At 37.9% G+C, this 6,000-nt stretch overlaps 1 long non-coding RNA gene across 1 annotated transcript in view; it reads left to right on the top strand.

Annotated features, from left to right (window-relative positions):
- The first annotated feature begins 3,139 nt into the window (after positions 1 to 3,139).
- Positions 3,140 to 6,000, top strand: part of LOC110676593 — a 63,239-nt gene continuing 60,378 nt past the window's right edge. Inside the window, exons 1-2 of the long non-coding RNA XR_002500542.1 lie at positions 3,140 to 3,297; positions 3,920 to 4,096. This is a non-coding gene — a long non-coding RNA (uncharacterized LOC110676593). The remainder of the gene's footprint in view (positions 3,298 to 3,919; positions 4,097 to 6,000) is intronic.

Here is a 6,000-nt window from a genome sequence, read left to right as displayed (position 1 = left end):
CACTAAAAACACTTTGCAATAGGCGTCGAAATACCAAAGATTAGGAAAAACGGGGATGAACCAGGACACACGAGAACTATCGGCTGTCTCGCACGGTAGCTCAACAAGGAATAAGTTATATACAGTTATTTATAGTTATTTCCATTCCCGTCGTTGCTACTCTGGATATATGATATCTTTGATTCATTTTAAAACAATGTCGATTGATGTATTGGTGGTATAACTCTTTTGACATTTCGATGTCCTTATACCAGCATGCAAATACTAAAGTGAATTCCACTTATGTTATGTGTTGAAGGGCTTGTGCAGTCTCAGTTTTCATCCAAATTAGTTGAAGTTTTTGAAGGCACCAATAATCGGATGAGTGATGTGAATTGGTTGGTTTTGTCCTGAGAGAGAGGAGACAGCTGGCCTAGATTGCGAGATCATAAAAGTCAAAGAAACCTGTCACCAAAAGTCACTGAAAAACCGCACATTCGAAGGGCAGAGCGTGAAAAATCGTCAAAATTCAAGTAAACGTAATTAATATTGTTATGTGTTTTCGATGATTTCATATTTTCAATTGTTGAATACCTAAATATGGTTTTGCGTTGGACAACAAGAAATGAATATGATTTGACCAAAATAAGTTCATCTGATCGGTGTGCACAACCCAAGAATTAAAGAAAAAAGGCAAGAAAAGAAGCCTACTGTCAGTAAGTTGTCTCTTCTCTCTCAGGTTTTGTCCAAAGTGTGAATCGAAAAGCGTACCGAACAAAACAACGTTGAACTCTTTCCATTCAGATTATCTGCCTAGTATCGTGAAAAACTACTTCAGCACTTCCATGATTCACTTTGGCATGGGGTTTTTTTCTCGTCCGAATCGTTTGAAACTTTGCACAAAGAAGCACTTCAATACACCGCATATTTCGGCCACAAATGTGCCCGGTAGCTTTTTAAAAACCCTTTCGAAATTAATGAAAAGTGCTAAGAATAGGATCCAGCCCCCTATAATGCGGTGACCACACAAGATTTCTTCAAAAAATCTAAGCATGTTTTAAAAATCTCTCACTGTTATTCGTAGGCACACTTAGGAGAGTCGAATTGGGCATCTCTGAGAGCCGAAGAAGATGTAGGGTGAAGGAGAAAATGCGGTCGTGACGGACTTTGGTTTCAGGTTCGCCGATTGCGCTGCAGAATCGTTACCCGTTCTGTGGCGTAGTTGGTTAACGCGCCCAGTCTAGCGTATTGGGAGTCGTGGGATCGAAGCCCACCAGAAAGTTTCTATAATTTTTCACAATTTTAAATCTCAATTTGTCCAAATTGGCTTTTGTGTCTACGATTTTCAGGTATTTTCAAAACACCGTCGGCTGGTTAAGCCGTAATAAACATGACAACCCTAGTTGAGCATGTTTTAGTTTTTTTGGCTCTGTATACTGTAGTTGATGTAAGGCTAACTCGTGATGAAATACTTACAATTTTGATGCGTTTTTTCCGTCAAATTTTCGATATTTGAACATATAACATTTGCTATGCTCAAATGCGTCTTCCATCCAAGCGAACGATACACATTTAGAGAACTACACAAAGCTTGATTTCAAGAAGCACTTTGGCACATCTATACATGTCGAATCATCTCCAATAAATCTTGTTATGGAAAGTGGGAAAAATAAATAAATTCCAATCTTAACCAACATTGATTCCCACCCCTTATGTGCTCGATGCAGACATCTTCGCATCCTCCTGAGCAAGCAAGCGTTCAATTGGGAAAGATGTGTAGATATCTGCGTTTGACTCTGCGTTCCCCGTGCTCATATGTGTGTCATCGGAACGTGTCTTCACATTCGATCTGTGGTTTTATCTGCCCTAATCCATCAATAATAAAAACACATGTAACGATTCCCGAACTGGCGAGAGATGCGGATGACGATGATGATGGCGAAGAAGCCGACACTGACAACTAAAGTTCGCTTGTTGACACATCGCTTTTGCTTGCTTCTGCATTTTTACGACTTTTGCATTGATGGACATGTTTCGCACGACCCGGGGTCTGACTGCCAGACTGGTTCGATTGGCACGTTTTTATAATTCCAGCAAACAGATGACAAATTGCACGAGATCAGCCCGATGACACAAATGTGACATGCCTACACCAATAAAAAAAAATAACTACGATAACGAGAGTCGGTCACGCTTCTCGGCTCTGAACCCTAACGATTCGGGGGGAGAAATTTCAACACTTTCCAGGAATAGAGTCGACGATACACGCGAAGTAATTTCGAATATATTTTCATTTCACTTCATTCCTGTACGAACTGGTTGGGACGAATTGCGCCCACACCTCGTGTGTTCAAAAGCGAAAACAGCTTTTACCGGGTTCTAATGAAAATCAGAGAATGAAATATTTGCTGACTATTTTCTCCCCTGCAGTGTTGTGAAAAACTCAATTTCTCACAACTCACGCTTGAGATTTTTCATGCGTGAGATGTAAATCATGCAACTCAGCAGTCAACAAATCATGGATGAGTTGGCTCACCTTTTTAACTCATTGTCTCATATTTCCACAGTTTACACACACACGGCAATAATTTCTTGTAAGTCTGGTAAAATGATGTTATTCCTTTCTAACGTAAACAACAACATTCGAATTTCACGAGTTTTTGCCGGGTTTTGCGACTGAATCATTTTTTACGGTTTGAGTTGATTGAGTTGATTTTGCATCAAAATCTCAAGCGTGAGATTTGCGAAGCAGATCTCTAATGAGTTTGCTCTCACGGGAGAGCGCATTGATTGAGATTTTGAGTGTGAGTCTATCAACACTGCTCCCCTGTTTATTTGTTGTTTACCCGAGAAGGGGGCTTGATGTTTTGCAGGCCGTTAGATATTCATTTTTTTTCTTTGGGCAGCTTTTATGACAACACCCCGAATAGAACGGCCGGCAGCCAGTGCCAGTGGGCGATGAGCATTGAGTAAGGGTATGCGATATGCATCGACGAGAAGATGCCAAACGAAGCACGGAAGTGAGCCCTTAAAGGGCTATTCTCATTACGCCGTGCCATGTCACGGCCGTATAGCGACCGGGATTTGATTTGAATTGTTTCAATGGTGCTTGATGCAACAGTTCACACTCAGTCGCCGGGCCGTGCTCGGGGTCAAACCGACGTCTCACCGAGCTGAGAAAATAAATTTCTTAGAGACGATATTTTTTGATTCTCCGGTGGCAACACGGCGAGTGTCATGTTGAGTGTTACGTATGTAGTTGTGAGAAATGGCAGATGATTCAACCAGAATTATTTTCATCATTCTTTCGTCAGTAGGGTCGATCTTCCAATAGCCGCATAGCTAAGAACAAATATTCGTATAAAATCGAAAAATAACGCTAGCGTCATTATTTTTACATCATCTGAAAGCTTTTTATCTTGGTTTTGTGGGAAAAATATGAAAACTGAGAAAAATCATATGTTTGCATTTATTATCGCTTGTGCCACTATAGGAATACATGTGCCTATAGTAGCACTATTTCTAATTTCTGTTCCTATAGTAGCACTAGCATCACGGCGTTGGCAAAATACTAATCAAAACCGTATTTTTACAAAGCTTTTATATTTTTCCTTCAAAATGTGGATGAAAAGCTTTCGTTTGATGTAAAAAAGTACTCAATTCATTAATTATTTCGTATAATAAAAAATAGTTTCTCTCAGTAGTGCTACTATAGGAACAATAGGTTAACTATAGGCGCAAGGGAGCTCAAATTTTAAGCAAAACTAATTATTTCGATCATTTTTTGAACAAAAGCAAGCTGTGTATCAATGGTACTTAGATAAATAGCTCCTGACCTTCATGTCAAAAAATATTTTGAAAAGATTCATAGCAAAACGGCCGTAAAAAGCCACTAGTGCGACTATAGGGGACTGTCCACTAAGGGAACACTGACCCTAAGTGTTTTCAGTACGGTGCAGTGCTACTTTCAAAATGTTTTCCGCCGCTTACGATGAGGTGTTAATTGAGCTGGTGCGCAAATATCGCGTTCTATATGATTTGTCCGACCCAAAGTATATGGACACAAAATACAATCACAAAAAATGGGAAGCAATCGCCGATCAGCTGGAAAAGGAAGGTTAGTACAAAATACATATGTCAAACGAGAATGGTTTACGGAGGAACAAAACACATAATTTTAACCATCAATTAGACGCTGACAATTTTTTCTCCAACCCAAATTTCTCAACTGTTATTTTGCCAATTCAGTTGATTTTTGATTACTGATGAGCTTGAATTAGGCCCAAAATTCGTAAACAAATTCAGCTATATTCGAAGTACGATATCTTTGAAATTTAGGTGGATAAAAAATCGTAATAGCAGGGCTAGAAGCCGGTTTAATTTTAGAGGTTGGAGCTCCATTGTAACGTGAGTCTCTGAAAATTTTATGTTTTCTGCTGCCATATACCGTTAAGTCACCAGTCACCGTGCGGGCTCCATTCACCGTGCACATATACAAATTCCTACAAAATATTTATACAATTTTCACAAATTATTCTTTTGTCAGCAAAATAAGATAAAACTAATAAAATGAAGTAGTTTTTGTCACAAAGCATTTTGAAAAACCTAGTTTATGTAGTCAAAATCATGTGAATTCTGTTTGATAATGAGATTTTTCAACACTCTTAGTAGAAACGCTAAAAATTACCATTTTGCATTTTAACGTTAGAGTATGAAATTTTTCAAAATTTCAACAAGTTTACATTGTGGATACCACTAGTTAGAAGTATTTCATTGTATGAGCAATGAAATTTTATGCAATTTATAATTTTTCATTGTGTTTCAGTCAATACCCAAATGCACGGTAAATGGACCCTTTTCAATATGTATGGTTCCCATTACCGTGCATTACTGTAAAAAGCTTGAAATTATTCGGTAATATTAGATTTATTGTTATGTCGTGATTAAAAAACTTCATTTTGAGTGTTTGAGTGAATATGAAATGGTTTGGGCAATACAGTCAAACCTCCTATAACGATTTTAATGAAAAATTATTTATTTAGTAAATTTTGAAACGTATTATGGTTTTTATTATAAATGAAGATTTTAATATTCTTAAAAATGAGTGCGCACACTACTAGCAACATAGTTGCTCCATTACCAACGTTTCTTCAGGATACAAAATTAAATCATGACGAAAACTATATGCACGGTGAATGGTGCACTAGAGTGCACGGTAAATGGTGACATAGCACGGTACGAGGCGACCTTAACATTACATTTTCAAACAAATTTTTAGAGTATTTTTTCCTGAATTATTATATAATTGCACGCTACGTAGTGGTATTCTAGTACGCATCAAATTATTTGGCAAACTTATACAATTTATTGAAGTGCAAATTTTTCTTAAATGCACGGTGAATGGTAGCTTGACGGTATTCCAAATTAAAACTTTTTGTGACTATTTCACAGGTTCTTCAGGTTTTTTTTTCTCAGTTTGCACGAGGAAAAGCTTCAAAAATTCTGATAGTGATTTATTTAGAAATTTGTTATGGCATGCTTTCAAAAACTCCTCCAGAGATCTCTCTAATACTCCTGTCTCGATTCCTTCACCAATTCCTCCAGAAATTCTTACAACGGTTTTATTATAATAAGCTTTATTTTCGAGACTTACAGGCCACGGTTGCTTCTCTCCGACTTCTTACAACGGTGTTTCGAGGGGTCCTTACATACGGGTAGAAATCAGAATCCAAAAACAAGATTATGACTCATGATAACATGATTCCAGTGTGTTTTCGTCTTATGAAAATACACCATGATTTGGACTCATGATATCATGAGTCACACGCGTTACGTTTTTGTTGCTGAATGCTCGGAATCATGATTTGAATGCCCACAATGCTGAGTCGCGCATCCGTTTATTTTTGACAAAATAAAATAAAAATAAAAAAAACACTACACTCAGATTCAATCCAAGAACCTTCCGATTGTAAGCCACGAACTCTACCACTCAGCCACTTCGTCATCTTGAATAATGGGTGA

Source organism: Aedes aegypti, chromosome 1 (genome assembly GCF_002204515.2).
Source record: "Aedes aegypti strain LVP_AGWG chromosome 1, AaegL5.0 Primary Assembly, whole genome shotgun sequence".
Taxonomy (NCBI): domain Eukaryota; kingdom Metazoa; phylum Arthropoda; class Insecta; order Diptera; family Culicidae; genus Aedes; species Aedes aegypti.
This window is presented reverse-complemented; position numbering and strand designations above follow the sequence as displayed.